The sequence below is a fragment of the Carcharodon carcharias genome, chromosome 4 (genome assembly GCF_017639515.1).
Source record: "Carcharodon carcharias isolate sCarCar2 chromosome 4, sCarCar2.pri, whole genome shotgun sequence".
Lineage (NCBI taxonomy): Eukaryota > Metazoa > Chordata > Chondrichthyes > Lamniformes > Lamnidae > Carcharodon > Carcharodon carcharias.
In genome coordinates this window covers 183,760,756-183,780,303 of record NC_054470.1, presented here as the reverse complement: position 1 = coordinate 183,780,303, position 19,548 = coordinate 183,760,756, and the positions used below count along the sequence as shown (strand labels likewise).

Here is a 19,548-nt window from a genome sequence, read left to right as displayed (position 1 = left end):
CATTATCCCTGTATCCGCTGACCTACATTGGCTCCCAGACCAGCAAACTTCAATTTTAAAATTCTTTTTTTCAAAACCCTACAACGCCTGGCCCCTTCTCCTCTCTGTAACCTCCTCCAGCCCCCAACCCTCTGGAATATCTGTGCTCTTCCAATTCTCACTCTTTGCACATTCCTCACGTTTAATTGCTCTCCCAGTGGTGACCATACCTTCAGCTGTCTAGGCCCTAAGCTCCGGAATTCCATCTCTAAACCTCCTGGCCATTCTCTCCATTAATACCCTCCTTAAAACCTACCTATTTATGGCTTCTTGTCAAATTTTGCGTTTAGATAGCTCCTCTTTGTAGAAAAAAACATCACAGGAGTGTTATCAAATAAAACAAGACAATGAGCTACAGAAAGAGGTATGAAGACAAGTGTCCAAAAACTTGGTCAATGAGATAGGGGTTAAGAAACGTCTTAACGAAGGAGCTACTGAGAGAGGCAGAGAGGATTAGGGAGGAAGTTTTCAAAGTTTAGGGCCCAGGCAGCTGAAGGCTAGGCCTATCATACCTCTGTGAAGCTTGGTACTTGGCGAGCATGCAAATTCAAACTGTGAATGCACCTACATGGATAATGCAGAAATGGTGGCTCTGGATTTCCCCTTGGCAACAGAACAAACCCGAAAGTGGCAATTCTTCCTCGCCATTTTCCGCAGTGTACATGGTCGCTGACTACTGCCCTGCCTTCATGCGGTAGGCCTCACACTGACAGTGGTAAACGCAAGGTTGCAAATCCTCCGGCAGGCTCCCGGAAACAAAAGAAAAATGTCAAGACACTGCTGCAAGCATTCCGAGGGAAGACAGGACAATAGGAATTATAGCTAGGATCTCCTGGGCAGCAGCATTGATGGTCTGATTGCCACCGCGCTCAACATTCCCTGGACTCAACACTGCCGTGTATTTCTGCCAGGGCATTTTGTCCAATCCTGGCTTTCAGGAAATGTGCAGCACAGCGTCCCTCGGGGAACTCTGTCACAGCAGAGTCAGGGGCAAGACAGGACGCATCCTTTTTTTAAGGCACTCGCTGCCATATGATAAGTTTAAAGGTCCACTCTAAATGTTAGTGAATGCATGAATGAGTGGGTGAATGGGCGAGTGAGTGAATGGGCATGTGGGTGAGGCGGGTAGTGCCGTTAAGTGGGTGGGTGTGGGTAGGCGGGCGAAGTAGGTTAGGTGGATAGGGTGGGTGAGGTAGGTAGGTGGGTAAGAGGGTTGGGTGGGTGAGGTGGCTAGCTGGGTAATTAAGTAACTGGTTAGGATGTAAGTAGGTGGGTGGGTAACTGAGTAGGGTGGGTAAGGGTAAGGTGGGTAAGAGAGTAGGGTGCGTGGGGTAGCTATGTGGGTAAATGGGTAAGTAAATAGCTGGGTAGGGTGCAAGTGGGTAGGTGGGTAACTGAGTAGGGTGAGTAAGGGTGAGGTGGGTAAGAGGATAGGGTGCATGGGGTAGCTGTGTGGGTAAGTGGGTAAGTAAGTAGCTGGGTAGGGTGCACGTGGGTAGGTGGGTCACTGAGTAGGCGGCTAGGGGTGAGGCAGATAGGTGGTTAAGTAGGTAATTGAGTAGGTGTGTTGGGGTGAGGTGGGTAGGTGGGTTGGGGGGTTGATATAGGTAGGTGGGTAAGTGAGAAGGTGGGTAGGGTGGATTGAGGGGGTGAGGTGGGTGTGTGTGCAGTTGGGTGAGTGGGTGGTTGGGTTGGAGGATATTCGGTCCGGGTCGGGAGGAGAGTCGAGTCTGTTCGGGAGGGTAGTCGGGTGTGGTTGGGAGGTTAATCGGTTCAGGTGGGGTAGTCAGGGGATCAGGAGGGTAGTTGGGGGTAGTTGAGGGAGTCAGGGGGGTGATTGGGGGAAGTGATGGTTGGTTGTTAGAGGTGTAGTCACCCAGCAGTTAGACCAATTTTTCATCCATCTAACATGTCATGGGTAACTATCCAGAACTGTCCAAAGTCTCCGACTTTCAGAGTCGGAGAATTCACAGAGGTCCTGGGGAATGGGGGAATTGCCCATTGGAAGTATAAACTTCTCGGGCAATTACCACATGCATCTGAATGTCAAAACTTCCACAAGGTCCTAACGCTCATCCTGGGACATGCACCCAGTCTCCAATAATCCGGAGAGTGAGAGATTTGTCCCTATCATTTGTAGATTTTTATTCACTGGTTATAAAAATATTGGATTTTTGGGGCCAACGGGGAATGAAGTGTCTATTTACTTTCCAATTGTCCAGCGCACCACTTGGTATGGAGCCATAAGTGACCAGTAGTGGAGTGTGGGGGGGTAGGGCGGGGTTGGAACAAAAAGGTCACCGCCACAGTTTTACGTCTCATGGGCGGGCACACACCCAACGCGATCGGACATGGAATAGCGCGAGATGACATCGGATGAGCGTCCCAACGTCATCCTGCACACGAGCAACCTTCAGGTCAGCAGGCGTGCGAGGGTGTCAGCGCCGCACCTGCCGACAATTAAAAGGCCAGTTCAGGCCATTAAAAGGGCAATTGATTGCGATTTTACGTTGCCCACCCCCCCCGCCCCCCCATGATATCACTCCTGTCTCACGGGCAAAAACGGGCAGGTGGGCAGCCCATGTTTAATGAAGCCTCATCCAGGGGTGGGAAAGAACGGGTCTCCAGCATTGCCATTGTAAGCAGCGAGGAGCCTAGGAGATAGGCTCATAGACGTTTACAGCACAGGAGGAGGCCATTAGGCCCATCATGTCCACGCCAGTCAACAAACATCTGACTACACTAGTCCCATTTTCCAGTGCTTGGCCCATAGCCCTGAAGGGCTGAAGTGAATATCTGAGTACTTCTTCAATGTTACAGGAGAAAACAACCCTAGCCTATCCAATCTTTCCTTGTAGCTCAGACCCTGCAGCCCAGGCAACATCCTGGTAAATCTCCTCTGCACCCTCTCCAGTGTAATCACATCCTTCCTATAATGTGGTGACCAGAACTGCATACAGTACTCCAGCTGTGGCCTGACCAGCGCTTTATGCATTTCCAGCATAATCTCCCTGCTCTTGTATTCGATGCCTCGGCTAATAAAGGCAAGGATTATGCCTTCTTAACCACCTGCCCTGCTACCTTCAGGGATCTATGGATATGCACACCAAGGTCCCTCTGATTTCCACTACTTTCCAGGGTCCCACCATTCATAGTGTAATCCCTTGCCTTGTTACCCCTCCCCAAGTGCATTATCTTATAAAAACAAAAAAACTGCGGATGCTGGAAATCCAAAACAAAAACAGAATTACCTGGAAAAACTCAGCAGGTCTGGCAGCATCGGCGGAGAAGAAAAGAGTTGACGTTTCGAGTCCTCATGACCCTTCAACAGAACTGTCGAAGGGTCATGAGGACTCGAAACGTCAACTCTTTTCTTCTCCGCCGATGCTGCCAGACCTGCTGAGTTTTTCCAGGTAATTCTGTTTTTGTTTTGCATTATCTTATACTTTTCCAGGTTGAATTCCATTTGCCACTGCTCTGCCCCTTGGATCCCATGGGCCCTTGCTTTCTTGACCAGTCTGCCATGAGGGACCTTATCAAAAGCCTTGCTAAAGTCCATGTAGACAACATCAAATGAACTACCCTCATCAACACTCCTGGTTACCTCCTCAAAAAATTCAATCAAATTTGTCAAACACGACCTTCCCTTAACAAATCCATGCTGATTATCCCTGATTAATCTGTGCCTCTCCAAGCGCAGATATATTCTGTCTCTCAGAATTCTTTCTAGCAACTTCCCCACCATCCAGGTTAAACTGACTAGCCTGTAATTTCCTGGTCTATCCCTTCCTCCCATTTTTAATGATGGACAAAGTTAACAGTCCTCCAGTCTTCTGACACCTCATCGGTGACCAGAGAGGATTTAAAAATTACTGCCAGGGCCCCTGATACCTCTTCCCTTGCCTCACTCAGCAGCCTCGGATACATCTCATCTGGGCCTGCAGATTTATCCACTTTTAAGGCTGCTAAGCCCACTAGTCCCTCCTCTCTCGTTACGTTAATTTCCTCTAATATTTCACAGTCCTCCACCCTGATGTCTATACCTGCGTCATCCTTTTCCATTGTGAAGACTGACACAAAGTATTCATTGAGGACTGTACCCACATCTTCCGGGTCCACACACCGATTGCCTCTCTGGTCCCTAATTGGCCCTACTCTTGCCGTAGTTATTCCTTTGCTCTTTATAAATTTTAAAATAACCCTTTGGGTTTTCCTTTGTTCTATCCACCAATGCTTTCTCATGCACTGTCTTAGCTTTCCTCATTTCCTTTTAAGCGCTCCCCCCTGTACTTTTTAAACTCCTCTAGGGATTCTGCCGTATTGAGCCCTTGGTATCTGCCATAAGCTTCTCTTTTTTTCTGAACCCTAACCATTATGTTCCTTAACATTTAGGGTTCTGCGGTCTTGGTCCCCCCCACCCCCACTCCCACTCCCCACACCCCCCCCAACCCCTCCCTCTCCCCCCCACCCCCCTCCACCCCCACTCCCTTCCCCCCCTCCACCCCCCTCCCTCTCCCCCCCACCGCCTCCCCTTGTCTTTATGGGAACATATTTGCCCTGTACTCCTGCAATTTCCTCTTTGAATGCTTCCCACTGCAAGTAGCTGCTCCGAGTCCACTCGGACCAAACCGCATCTCATTTTAGTAAAATTAGTTTAGAACTTTTATCCCAGCCCAACTTTATCCTTTTCCATATCTATCCTAAATCTAATTGAACTATGATCACTATCTACAAAATGCTCCCCTACTGATACGCCTCCCACCTGCCCGGGCTCATTTCTGAATATTAGATCCAGAACTGCCCCCTCCCTTGTTGGGCTTTCTATGTACTGGCTAAAAAATGTTTTCCTGGATGCAACTTAAGAATTTTACTCCCTCCCTACCTTGCACAATAAAACTATCCCAGTTAATATATAATATTATATATATTATAATATATAATATCTCACCTGAATACCCTATAATCAGGAATGTTGAGCTGCCAATCTTGCCCATCTTTTAGCCAACTCTCGGTCATAGCTATGATATCATACTCCCATGTGCCTATCTGTGCCCTCAGCTCATCTGTCTTATTCCTCAGGCTCCTTGCATTAAAATATATTCCATTTAGCCTTGCTAAACTCACTTCTTCCTTATCTGTTTCCTCTGCCTTCCAGATTCACTTACCAGTGTTTTAATTTTCAATCCCATCTCAGCTTCTCTCCCCTCTGATCCCATCCCCCTGCCAACTTAGTTTAAATCCACCCCAACAGCATTAGCAAACCTCCCCGCAAGGATGTTGGCCCTGTTCCTGTTTAGATGTAATCCGTCCAACTTGTACAGGTCCCAACTCCCCCAGAAATGATCGCAATACCCCAGGAATCTAAAGCCCTCCCTCCTGCACCATCTCTCCAGCCACAAATTCATCTGTTCTACCCTTCTGTTCCTATGCTCACTACTGCATGGCACCGATGGTAATCCAGAGATTACTACCTTTGAAGTCCTGCTTTTCTATTCCCTACCTATCTCCCTAAAGTCTGCTTGCAGGAATTAATGTCTCTTTCTTCTTCTGTCATTGGTCTCAACATGGACCACGACCTCTGGCTGTTCACCCTCCCCCTTCAGAATGCCCTGCAGCTGTTCCGTGACATCCTTGACCCTGGCACCTGGGAGGCAACATACCAACCTGGAGTCACGTCTATGGCCATAGAAGCGCCTGTCTACTCCCCTCACTAACAAATCCCCTACCATTATTGCCCTTCCACATTTCCTCCTCCCCCCACCGAGCAGTTGGACCACCCACAGTGCCATGTCCTTGGCTCTGTTTGGCCTCCACAGTGGAGTCACCACTCTCACTGTTTTCCAAAGCTGAGAAATGGTATGTGGGTGAGATGCACTCGGGGGAATTCCCTCATTACCTGCCTGGTCCCCTTCTTCTGTCAGACGGTCACCCATTCTCTCTCTGCTTGCACTTCCTTAGGCTGCAGGGTGACCATGCCCTGAAACATGCTATCCACGAACCTCTCATCCTCGTGAATGCACCACAGTGCCCCCAGCTGCTGCTGAAACTCCAAAACCCGAAGCTCGAGTCGCGCCAGTCGGCAACACCTCCTGCACACTTGGTCACCCAGACTGCCAGGAGCATCTAGGATTTCCCACATAGCGCAGGATATACAAATCACGGGACAGAGCTCCCCAGAGATATCTTAGCTAAATAGAATATGAACCCTTGCCTTTATTTTACCCTTACTCCTACTTGAGTATAGTCTAGATGCTAGATCCTCTAGATAGACTAGATCCTCTAGGTGCTGCTGACTGCCTGTCCCAGGGTCCTCCTCTCGCACTCTCCTCTAGGTGCTGCTGACTGCCTGGCTTGGGGTCCTCCTCTCGCTCCCTCCTCCAGTTTGCTGCTGGTTGGTCATTTGAACTTGACAGCTTCATCTCAGTTCTGAGCTTCATTCTTAGCATTTCCAGGCTTCATTTCAGGACACATTGGTGTCTCCCAGGCCCTCAGAGAGGATCTTAACCACGTGGACCCTTCCAAGCACTGAGCAGCCTTCTGTTACCCTGGTAATGAGTATTATGTTCTCTGCTGGTGGCACCTCCTCTGAGGAGGAAGACAAGGGCAGAAGGGAGAGGAGGCCAGGTGTCCCAATGCAGCTTCCAGTGGAGGGACCTGTGGGAGGAGAGGCGCAGGCACAAGGGGGGCAGGGCCAGCAGGTAGTCCAAGGCGGAAGGGACCACAGAAGATCCCATTATCCTGCTGCCAGGGTTTACAGGCAGCGATGCAGCTACCTCAATATGTCTGAGGTGCAATGTCAAAGGAGGCTCCGCCTCTCCAGGGAGAATGTGACCTCCAGTGGTCAGATGATTGGGCCTGAGATCACTTTCAACTGTCCAAGCGGATACCCCATGCCAATGGCTCTAAAGGTCACAGTGGCCCTCAACTTCTATGCCTCTGGCTGTTTCCAGGGTTAGTGGGGGAATCTGTGCTCTGTTCAGGTGGGTAATGACATTTATTCGTTTTCTAATGGTTGAGGATGAGGCCAGCCAGGGTGAGCGAGCCCGAGGCTTTGCAGCGATTGCTGGGTTCCCCCTCGTCCAGGGTGCTATAGACTGTACACATGTGGCCATCAAGGCGCCAGCGGGTCAGCCGGGTGCCTTCGTCAACAGGAAGGGCTTCCACTCCATGAACGTCCAGATATTATGTGACCACAGGATGCAGGTTCTGCAAGTCTGTGCAAGGTACCCTGGCAGCTGCCATGATGCTTATATTCTCAGACACAGAGGTGCCAAGGCTGTTCACTGCTCCAGTTCAACTGGATGGATGGCTGCTGGGTGACAAGGGCTATCCCTTGAAAAGATGCCATCTGACCCCTCTCTGCCACCCGAGAACTGAGGCAGAGCAGCATTGTAATAGGAGTCATGCTTCTACAAGGACAGTGATAGGGAGGACCATAGGTCTTTTGAAGGTGCGCTTCCGATGCCTGGACCGGCCAGGGGGAGCACTACAATACCCCCCAGAGCGGGTGTCACTGATAGTGGTTGCATGCCTGCGCGCTGCACAATCTGGCCCTGGCAAGGGTGGACCCACTGGAGGAAGATGATTTTGAGGCAGCTCTACAGGTCCCAGAGGGTGAACCCAGTGATGAATCAGAAGAGGAGCACAGTGAGGAGAACACTGAGGGCGTGAAGGCAAACCTCGGTAACCTCCAGGGAGGCAGGGACACCTTGATCCAACGCTCCTTCAGATAGGCTGCCAAAGATCTGCTTCAGCCACATGCTGGGGCTACCGCTTCCATCCCGGGTGTCTGAATTGACCCTTCCCTTTGAACCCCAAAGTCCACTCAGTGTCTGTGCAATAAGGTTTAGAGCCACTCACATCCAGCATTGGTGTGCCCTGCACCTACAAAACAAGTGAAGCATACTCAGGCCATTAAAACAAAAACAAAATTTATATCATGTTGGCACTCGCGTCATAACAGTAGGTGGTGTTAATGGTCACAGCAGTAAACAGATTAACAAAACATGGCAGAACTGAAGGCCTCCATGCCTAACGTAAACAAGTGGAACCAAACTCAACATTTTATTCATCCCTAAACAGTAAAGGCACTTTAGTCAGCTTTGCTTCATTAACCGATGGCTGGATGATTAGCCAAAGATTTAATTTCACCAGAGTTTAACTTGCTGCAATAAGTTAACTGAGAAATGATTTAAATTGTTTGTTCTAACAAATAGGAGCAAGCTTGTGCAAAAGTGATTTATAATGGTTTGGTGGTAAAATGGAGACTATGGCAACTAATGAAAAGACAAGGAGGAGGAATTATTCAAAAGGAGGAAATAGAATTCCTGCACATTTCCAGCAAGAGACATGGCAGCAGAGTGAGAGCCGCACTGAGAATATTCTTGATCTTTGGGATTCACCAAGGGTACAGGAGCATTTTGGTGTGTTGCTGGAGTAGTTATCCAGAGAAGATCAGCTGACATTTCCAGCCGCTGGTAAGGCCGGTCTCCTGGGCAGATCCCAGTTCCAGTCTCCTGGACAGATCCCAGTTCCAGTCTCCTGGACAGATCCCAGTTCCAGTCTCCTGGACAGATCCCAGTTCCAGTCTCCTGGACAGATCCCAGTTCCAGTCTCCTGGACAGATCCCAGTTCCAGTCTCCTGGACAGATCCCAGTTCCAGTCTCCTGGACAGATCCCAGTTCCAGTCTCCTGGACAGATCCGAAGATTCTCCCCTGGCAAGCCTTCAGGGAGCTGGCCCTGCTGGTTTTAAAGTGCCCGCCGGGTCGCCATGGGATCCGGTGCCCGACAGGCTCCTGCCCCCGCCCAGCCCTTCCCGACCACTGAGAGGGCACGTTTCACACCGGGCGGACCTTAATTGGCCGTCCAGCGTGAAATTCCGTTTGCACCACAACCGTAGCCAGGAGCGGATTACACACCTGCTTCTGCTCCTGCCGACTTGGTGCGCACGCCAAGCGTGAAATTCAGGCCCATGTGATGGCATCTCCAGGAACGTGTGCAGGCAAAGTCGGTAAGCCTAAGGAAACGCCTGTGGAATGAAAATAACTACTCAGTGGATGACTGCAGTGATTCTTTCACCCATGGCACAGCGAGTCTTCTGGTGTTGAGATCTTGACCGTGTTCTCCTCACTCTGTACCTCCCTTTGCTTTGTGCTTATTCAAGGGTTAATGTTGTCAGCCAAAAGTCACCGTGTCACATCAGGGCTCCGGGCTATTAGTGGTCATCAGTATCACCATCATTTTAAATTGAGTCCATTCGATTCCTCCTCTCCTAAGGCTAAAAAAATGTATGTTACATAGATCAGGTGATATTTTTCAGGGAAATTCAAACTCATGACATTGGTAAGTAACCAACCTCTTCCATAATTTTAACCTTGAGGTTGTAAACATTTAGCTTCACAGTTAGATAGGGTAGCTTTTCAATTAATTTTAGAGATTACTGCAGGCAGTTTGAAATCTAAACCTGCTCGTTTCAAATTCTTCTCTCTCCTACTTTAGCTGACATCTGAACCTTTGAAAGGCCAAAGGTTAATGCCTCTGTTAAAATAGTGGAAGTTAGGATTTTGATGCGAGGATTTGTTTGCTCACAGTAACTAGTGCATTGGAGGGAAAAAAAAATCCAGATCTTTGGGGTGGAAAAAGATGAGGCGGCATGATGGACACGTTGTCACAGGTACGTAGGGACAGGAGTGGCCCCATGAACATGATCTGCTATTCAGTGAGATCATGGTTGATCCACAACTGAACTGCATATACCAGTATTTGACCCATATCCCTTAATACCTATTGTTAACAAAAGTCTACCCACCTCAAATTTCAAAATTTTCTATCAACCTAGTGTCAACTGAGATTTGCAGAAGTGAGTTCCAAACTTCTACCACTCTTTGCGTGCAGAAGTGATCCCTAACTTCATTCCTGAGAGATCTAGTCCTAAAGTTTAGGCAGTGCCTCATAGTCCTGGACTACCCAATGTTGCTGAGCAGTCAGACAATATCCCCTGTAAGGCTTTCCAACTTTGTCACTTCTGCCCTTCAGGCTCACAATTATCATTTAATGTGCACATGGGGTGTGCCAGAGAATAGGTATGTGGAGTGTTCAATTGTGCTGTTTTTGAATAGGTGAGTCTGGCAACTAATCTACACTCACTGTGCTTGATTGGTTAAACCTGGGTGTGGACTCTGAGCAATGTAAACAAACAGCACAGAAACTAATAGAAGCTGAACTGGGATAAGCATGAGTGCAGACATTTTGTGATTGCAGGGATATTTTAAAACATTTGTAAATAAACCTGTTGCACACTTAGAAGCTAGTGTCATCTCTGCATGGCTCTGAGATATATAAACTATATACAGCACAGAGACCAGGCTATTTCCAGCATTCATAGTAACAATGAAAATACGCTATTAAAATTATAGCCTTGTTTTTAATAAAGAGTTTTCACTGCTGCCTACAACACAAGAAGAGAAATATTAAACAATATCACAATTAGGAGGTCTGAGAGCAGATAATTCAGAGTTCAGAGGGACAAAGGAAAAGAAAAGAATAGGGAAAACAAACAAAAACGAGAAAGCAATAACTTACATTTATATAACACCTTACAGATCATCAGGATGCCCCAACACGTTTAATGGACAGTGGAGTATAGAATCATAGAAGGTTTATGACACAGAAAGAGGCCACTTGGCCCATCGAGTCTGCGCTGGCTGAAAACCGAGCCACCCAGCCTAATCCCACTTTCCAGCATTTGGTCCATAGCCCTGCAGGTTACGTCACATGAGATGCTCAACCAGACACCTTTTAAATGAGCTGAGCATTTCTGCCTCGACTACAGTTTCAGGCAGTGGGATCCAGCCCCCCACAACTCTCGAGGTAAAAAACTTTATCCTTATTTCCTCTCTAACCTTTCTACCGATCACTTCAAATCTATGCCCCTTAGCCACTGACCTTCCTACTTTTGAAGTGTGGTCACTGTTATAATGCAGCAAAATGAAGCAACCAATCTGCACTCAGCAAGGTCCCACAAACATTAGCGATGTAAATGAACATATAACCTGTTTTCATTGAGGTTGGTTGAGGAATAAGCGGTAGTCAGGCCACCAGGGAGACTCTTTCTATCTCCTTTGAGGAGTGCCATGGTTACATTAAGGCACTGGATACTGCAAAGGCTATGGGCCTTAACAATATTCCGGCAATAGTACTGAAGACTTGTGCTCCAGAACTTGCTGCGTCCCTAAATCCTGAAACTCCCTCCCTAACAGTACTGTGAGTGTACCCACACCACCTGGACTGCAGCGCTTCAAGCACCCAACTCACCACCACCTTCTCAAGGGCAATTAGTGCTGGCCTAGCCAGTCTTGCCCACATCCCATGAAGAATATATAAAAAAAACATGGGAAATTGAAATGCAGATTTGCCACGTCTATTAGAAGATGGTCAATTGGATGATTTGTTGCTGTTGGGATTGTTAGTCGCAGTGGAGGAGATGATAGAGGTAATCTCAAAGACCCAGAGGGAAATTCCCTCATGACATTAGGGGAACTTCATGCTCCCCTCACTATCCCAAAGGAACGGTGCTATTGGCCAGAAAAACAGCCAGTGGAATGTTGAGAGAGAGAGAAGTCCTGTGGGACTTTCAGGACACCCGAGGAACCACCCTACTTCATTCCTCTCTTTATTTTTTGTTGACTTGATCTTCACTCCTAACTCCCTCTGTTCCTTGGCTGACACTTACTCTGCCTGAGCAAGCACTATTACAGAATTGCAATCAGCACCCTGCTACGCGAATGTTAAATAAATCACTGGGCCATTATTAATGATAGCAGCTCTGGCTTGAGGAATTACAGTTGTCAAAACAACGGCACCAAGCTGATTTGTACTGAATCTATCTTATCATCGGCACTTGGTCACACATGGACAAGAAACAGTTGCAAGCCACCTCTCAATCCTAATTGGGTCATCCTGCATAAATAAATCAATACATATAAATATGAACAAATTATGCATTACAGGCTTCCTAACCATTACTCACTGTGATTTATTTTGTGGCAAATCTACCAGCCCTTGATGTTTATTTAATATCTTTTTCCATTGGTCGACCTCTCCAGGGTAGCTTTTCACACAAGAAAGAAACCTCCCCTGGGTACTAAAAGACCAAGTGCTTTAAACTCAACTTGAATGAAACGTTTTGCTGCGATTCCTGAGGTAGGAAGAGTGAAAGAAAACTAGATAGGGAGCCTGCTGACAGGACAGGTTATTAATCCCTGGTTTACTAATCTGATATGTAAATTCACATTCTACCCTTTCTTTTAAACACCTTGCATTTGACAGCAGCAAGTGTGCACAGAGCAGCATGCAAAATGTGCCTCCATACCTGTCTCCAGTTTAGCTCAGAGTGTCTGCTGATTGTCCTTTCTTAATGTAACTCATAAGTTGAGGCTTGTATTAGACTAGCTATGTATTAGCAATGCTAGGAATGTGTATTAATAAGTTTGATTGAAAGAAGTCTTGTCTTTGTGTGCATTGGTGTTTTCATGTGTGACATGTATCTTGTGTGCGTGTGGCTGTTGGCAAGGGAATTTCTGGTATTCTTGATCTCCATCAGTAGCCACTTGCATAGGGAAGAATGTTTGATAGCACGACAGGCATCTTAACCTCAACTAATGGAATTAACCTACCTCCCATAGTGAATCATCATTAAGACCACTCCTGCTGTTTCTGTTGCCGTTCTGATTTTTTTTCCCCTTTGGATGATATGGCCATTATAGAAAGCTGTTTGGATAACCATTTTTTTTGTCAGATATATGGGACACAATGATATAATGCTATGTCTGTCTCCTCCACAGTTGGGGACTGCTCCTTTAGTTACAATATCTTCTCAACAGTTACGATTCCTTAATTACCATATGCTCTCAATCTGCCCTTATTTGGTGTGGTGTCCATTTTGCTATGTGAGGCACCATGGGATATTTCTGCCGTACAATGTTAAATGATTATGATAAAATAACAGAAATAGCTACATGCAAATAAAATTAGTATCATGTAATCAAATACTGTTTTTTCTCTGCTGCTGTGATCGGAGAGTCCCATCATTCTTGACTTGATGTCCTAAGTCAACAGAGGAATTGGTTGTTGCTTGTGTCATGCTTTGCCTCATCCTGTCCTAGGTCACTTTGGTGCCCTTTGCATCTGCTCATTTAACGGAGTGTAATTGTGTTAAAGAAAAACATGCAGCCTAAGGAAAACTGAAATGAACATTGGTTGACTGAGATTTCTTAACTGTACTAACATTACAGTACGTGGAAAAAATACCTAAAGATTGCCTTGCCTGCTTATGGTGGCTCCTTCCCAAATTTTTTCTTGAAGATGAAGTAATAAATTCAATAAAGAAGAATGAATTTCAGCCCCACATCTCTGAGTCTGAGGGTTGCCAGTTCAAGTTGCATTCCAATTTTGATGTTGACTCTTCAGTGCAGTGCGGAGAGAGTGCTGCAACATCAGAGATGTTTTCTCCTTGATGAATATTTAACAGAAGCACAATGTGCCTCTTCAGGTGGATGCTAACAGTCCCATGGCACTTTTCCCGCCTCAAATGATGATCAAGTTAACTGGACGTACATCTCTTTACCGGTTTGAAATGTGTCCAAAATGGCTGCCCTATTTATCAAATCTACAAATATATTCTGAAATGAGGTAAAGGGAAGGGATGAGCAGGAAGAATATTATTCATTATTCAATTATTCATTTTTTTTACAGTTTTTTAATGTAGAATAATCCTGTCTGGCATTTTTCTAGAGTAGGATTTACTTGATAATATTTCAGAATAGTTTCTAATTAAATAGAAATTTTAAACTGTATAAAAGATAATCTTGGTTTTTAACTCCATAAACTGTTGGAAGGAAGGTGTGACATTATGGTTATTATGGGTATAATTATGTATGTGTGAAAATTATTTTTGTCCATTGCTGAGAAAAGGGATATTCTATCAAAGCTTTTCATCTTGCACTCATCAGGACAGATGCAAGAATACCAAATTTCAATGGGAGCAATGGCTCCTTTGTCTTTGGGTGTTGGCTATTCTTAAACAATGAGATGAACGAATTCCACAAATGGCTCTGAGGTATCCTCACCCATGTCCACATTTAGTTAGGTATTCACCAGAGACTTGATACTGCCTGTAGTCCAAATGCTAAAGCTCACATGATTTGGAGCAGCCATCTTAACAGCTTGTTTGTGTCCAATTTTTAAAATTATTGACTTAAAGTTCATAGTATGACATGCCTGTCCTGGGCATAACATTTTACCTCCACATCTAATTGTTAGTTTAACATAGTACTAAATAGGACAAAGTTATTTTAGAGTCAAGATCTAAAGGATCCTGTTAGGGAAGTAGTATTCTAATTTCAACAGAGGCACTGCATAGTCTCATAACCTCTAAGGAACCTGAAAACGCCATTTGCCTCCTCAGGCCTGCCCGGCCATTCAATCAGATCATGGCTGATCTCTACCTCAAATCTATTTTATCACCTTTGCTCCATGAGATCCTTACCAACAAAAATCCAGCCATCTCAGACTTGAAAGCTTCAATTGTCCACCAGCATCCAAAGCCTTTTGGAAGGGAGAGCTCCAGATTTCCATCACCCTTTATGTGGAAATACCCTTCCTGGTTTCCCTTCTAAAAAGCCTGACTCTAGTTTTAAAATTATAGCTCTTTGTTCTGCACTCTCCCCTCCCCACCCCACCCCCATAAAAAATACAAAATTATTTCACTATATCTAACATTATTCAGTCCTTTTAACATATTAAACGCCTTGATTAGATTACCCCCTCAATCTTCTATGCACATAAGGGAATAGCATGCTAAGTTTATGCAACTCAGCGCTACACTTTGTTGGCCAGTCTTACGGTAAGAATGTGATTGACAGCCCAGCCTCCTGAGCTCTGTCAGGGAATATTGATCTTCACTGAGTAAAAGCAGCAAACTTCAAAATGTAATTACTAAAAATTGAAATGATTTAGGCCTTGAGGCTTTGTTTCCTTGCTGAAGCCTGAAATAATTGAGAAAGCACTTTTGAATTTTAATTGAACACTGGTTGAATTCCTATGGCAATGCCAATCGTTAGTCAAAGGTTGTGCAGGTTCATTCTGTTGGCTTCACCAAGTGGGTATCTCCTAAGCCTCCTAATCTGCAATATTCCTTCGGCTAAAGCTTTCTCACTACTTTCCATCACCTCTGCCCCCACCACCCCCAGCAGGGTCTTCTCCCTTAATATGTCCCTGTGCTGACCATCCCCCAACATAACATAGGAAACAGGAGTAGGAGCTGGCCAGTCGGCCCATCAAGCCTACTGTGTCATTCAAACAGACCATGGCTGATCATCTACATCTACGCCATTTTTCGATAGATTTCTGGACACCAATGACATCAAGAGACATGGCGAGAGTGGGGAAAACGGCATAGAGGTAGATGATCGACCATGATCTGTTTGAATGGCGGAGCTGGCTCAATTGGCTCCTGTTTCCTATTTGTGTGCACTTGTGTCTCTATCCAACTGTGCTTTAATAAACCATTAAAAAAAACACAATCAAGAAATTAATTGTCAGGAAAGGACCTGGTTGAAGGGATGGCTTGACACAACAGTGTTTTCTGATTGGTCAGAATTTTGAAATGGGATTGCCTGTTGTATCAGTTACTTCTTATGCTTCACAATCTGATTGCTTGAAGCATCTCTACAACATGGCGCTACTATTACAAATGGCTGGTAGTCCTAGTTTCATTTGTTCTCACCTCCAGTATTTTTATAACTTACAAACAAAAATAGTTGTGAACATTGAAATAGGAGCAGACTATTCAGCCTCTTTTCTACCATCCAGTTAGATCACAGCTGATTTATATATTACCTGAATCTAGCCACCGAGGACCTGTAACGATATCCTTGCTGAATAAAAACCTGTCAATCTCGGTTTTGGAATGTCCTCCTCCCTCCCAAAACTCCCCTCCCCGCCAACCCCAGCTTCAATAGTTATTTGGGAGAGAGGGATCCAGGTTTCCACTACCCTTTGTGTGAAGAAGTGCTTCCTAACATCGCCCCTAAATGATTTAGCTTTAATTTTAAAGTTGTGGCTCCTTTTACTGGCACCAGCGGAAGTAGTTTCTCTCTACCTACCCTTTCATCTCCTTTCAGCACCTCAATCAGACTACCCCTTAATCCTCTGTAGTCAGCAGAACATGGTCGATGCCACCATCACACACATGATTTAACCCTTTTAGCCCTGGTATCAATCTGATGATTCAACGTGTCTGACAAAATGCCAAAACAATTCAAAATGTCCAACAAAAATGTTTTCCTTTGAAAGACAAAAAGCCGGCAAGAAAAACCCATCTGTGACTCACTCAGGAAATTAGGGATCCCATTGGGTTAAAAGAAGAGACTTACGATGTTGCAAGGAACAATAACAAGTCTGAGGATTGGGAGTGTTTTAGAAACAAGCAAAGGGCAGCCAGAAAGTTGGTGAAAAGGGAAAAAAAATAGAATATGAGAGCATATTAGCCAGGAATATAAAAACAAATTGTAATTGCTTTTATAAGCATACATAAAGGAAGAGAGTTGATAAAGTAAACATTGGTCCGTTAGAATCAGAGGCGGGAGAAATTATCATGGAGAATGAGGAAATGGCAGTGGCATTGAACAAATATTTTGTCTGTACTTTCGCAGTAAAAGATACAAGTTTCATTCCAGAAATAGATGCTTATCCAGGAGCTAAAATGTGTGAGGAAATTAGGGAAATTAATGTCAAGAGAGAAAAAGTATTGGAGAAACTTAAGGGACTAAAATATGACAAGTCTCCAGGGCCTGATGGCCGACACCCTAGAATTCTAAAGAGGAGATAGCTACAGAAATATTGGGTGCTGGCTGTGATTTTCCAGAACTCATTGGATTTGGGAATGGTCCCATCAGATTGGAAGTTTGCAAATGTTACTCAACTTCTCAAGAAAGGAGGGAGGGAGAAAACAGTGAACTACAGGACAGTTAGCCTCACATCTGTTGTTGGGACACTTTATGAAGGAAGTCTTAGCAATGAGCTTAGTATGATTAGAACACGTCGACATGGTTTTACTGAAGAGCAACCCCGTTTAATGAATTTATTGGAGTTTCTTGAGGATCTAACAAGTAGGGTAGATAAAGGCGAACCAGTAGATGTGGGATACCTGGATATCCAAAAGGCATTCAATAAGATACTACATAAAAAGTTAAGCAAAAGCAAGATAAGTACGTATTGAGTTGGAGGTATAGATGGGACATTTTCAAGTTGGCAGGTAGTGAATAATGTTGAACCAAAAGGATCAGTGCTCTTAGATGAAGAGACAGAGTAATGTATCTAAGTTTGCTGATGATACAAAGCTAGGCGGAAAGGTGAGCTGCAGGGTGGACACAGAATGGTCACAAAATAGACAGGATAAGTGAGTGGGCAAAAGGATGGGTTCCGAAGAAGAGTCATGTCGGACTCAAAACATTAGCTCTGTTTCTCTCTGTAGATGCTGCCGGACCTGTGGAGTTTTTCTAGCACTTTCTGTTTTTGATTAAGATGGCAGATGGATTGTAATGTCGGGAGGTGCGAAGTTACTCACTTTGGTTGAAAAAATAGAAAAGCTGAATATTTTTTAAAAGGTGAGAAACTTGTAAGTGTTGATGTTCAAAGAGACCTGGCTGTGCTGGCACAAGGAACACACAAAGTTAGCATGCAGGAGCAGCAAACAATTAGGAAGATAAATGCCATTTGGCCTTTTTTGCAAGGGGGTTGGAGTACAAGAATAAAGAACTCTTGCTACAGTTGTACAGGGTTTTGGTGAGACCCCATCTGGAGTATGTGTGCAGTTTTGGTCTCCACATTTAAGAAGGGATATATTTGCAATGGGGGTAGTTCAGCAAAGGTTCGCTAAATTGATCCCTGGGATGAGGGGGTTGTCCTATGATGAAAGGCTGGGTAACTTGGGCTTGTATTCTCTGGAGTTTAGAAGAATGAGAGGTGATCTCATTGAAACCTACAAAATTCCGACTGGGCTTGATAGGGTGGACGCCGAGAGATTGTTTCCACTGGTCGGGGAATCTAAAACACGGGGGCACAGTCTTAGGATAAGGGGTCGATCATATATGACTGAAATGAGGAGAAAGTACTTCAGTCAAGGGGTTGTGAATCTTTGGAATCCTCTACCCCAGAGGGTTATGGATGGTCCATTATTAAACACATTTAGCGCTGGGATAGACAGATTTTTGATCCCTTGGGGAACAAGAGGATATGGAGAGTGGGCAGGAAGATGGAGTTGAAGCCCAAGATCAGCCATGATCGTTCTGAATGGTGGAGCAGGCTTGATGGGCCATGTGGTCTACTTCTGCTCCTATTTCTTGTGTTCTTGTGATGAACTTGGGTTGAACCCTCTGCAGGATCAAAATAAGGCATTGTGCCCAGATGAACACATTGCTCTAGATGGGATCTAACCAGAGATTCATATAACCTTTGCATTCCATTCCCCTTGAGTTAAAGGCCAACATGCAACAGGCCTAATGTTCAAAGAAAATTCAAATAAAGCACCGAATGTTTCTGTGGCTTTCGTCCTGTGATGGTCACAGGAGCATCCGAGAGATTAAACATTCATTGCTGGAGCCTCAAGGGTTTAGAGGCTAGAACTGAGAGGCTATACCTAGCAGGAAATATTGAACAGGCTGGGACCTTTGCTCGGACAAAATGGGTATCCTGAGCCTACACATGCCAGCAGTGAGACTGGTGGCACAAACTTCTGGGAGGCAGCCTCCTTTATTGGCTCCCTCAAAGTTCGCTGTCCTGTTAGGAGGGCGAGTAGTTCTCCCAGTGCTGCTGGTCCAATTAGAGGGGGAGCAGCTCTGGAACCTCAGCAGGCCCAGCAGATATGGTGGACGCTGCTGAGACAGGTTAGAGACCATGAGGGCACCCTCGGAGGCGTGGATGAAAATGATTATCCGGACCGAAGACGTTTGGCTCTGTGGAGCGGAGGGAAAGCCCCTCCAGGTCGATCATTTGGCCCACAAATGTGGCCTTTCCTCTTTATGGCCCTGACAATGGGATGGTCCGCAGGTCTGCCAAGCTAACAGCCTCTGCAAGCAGTGGCGGGGGAGACGACTTCGCTGCTGGCAAAATGCCAGCCAAGCCCCAGGTCCGCTATTGTGCCAAGCCTTGGGGGAAATTCAGCTTGATGTTTTCAGTTGGAAGGGATGCCAGAACTAGCTAGGGCCATCAAGACAGCACAGTTGCCCCTAAATCCAAGAGGGAATTCAGGACAGTGAGCTTTGAGGGAGCCAATTAAGGAGGCTGCCTCCCAGAAGGTTGGGCCACCAGTCTCACTGCTGGCATGTGGAGGCTCAGCTTACCCATTTTGTCCGAGGAAAGGGTCCCAGCCTGTTCAATATTTCCTGCTAGGTATAACCTCTCAGTTCTGGTATCGTTTATGTTTATCTTCATTGCATTTTCTCCAGAGC

The 19,548-nt window shown here is 45.7% G+C and overlaps 1 protein-coding gene across 2 annotated transcripts in view; it reads left to right on the top strand.

Moving 5' to 3' along the window:
- Nucleotides 1-19,548, top strand: part of galntl6 (polypeptide N-acetylgalactosaminyltransferase like 6) — a 1,468,073-nt gene that overhangs the window by 255,396 nt on the left and 1,193,129 nt on the right. The gene's annotated exons all lie outside the window — the stretch shown is intronic.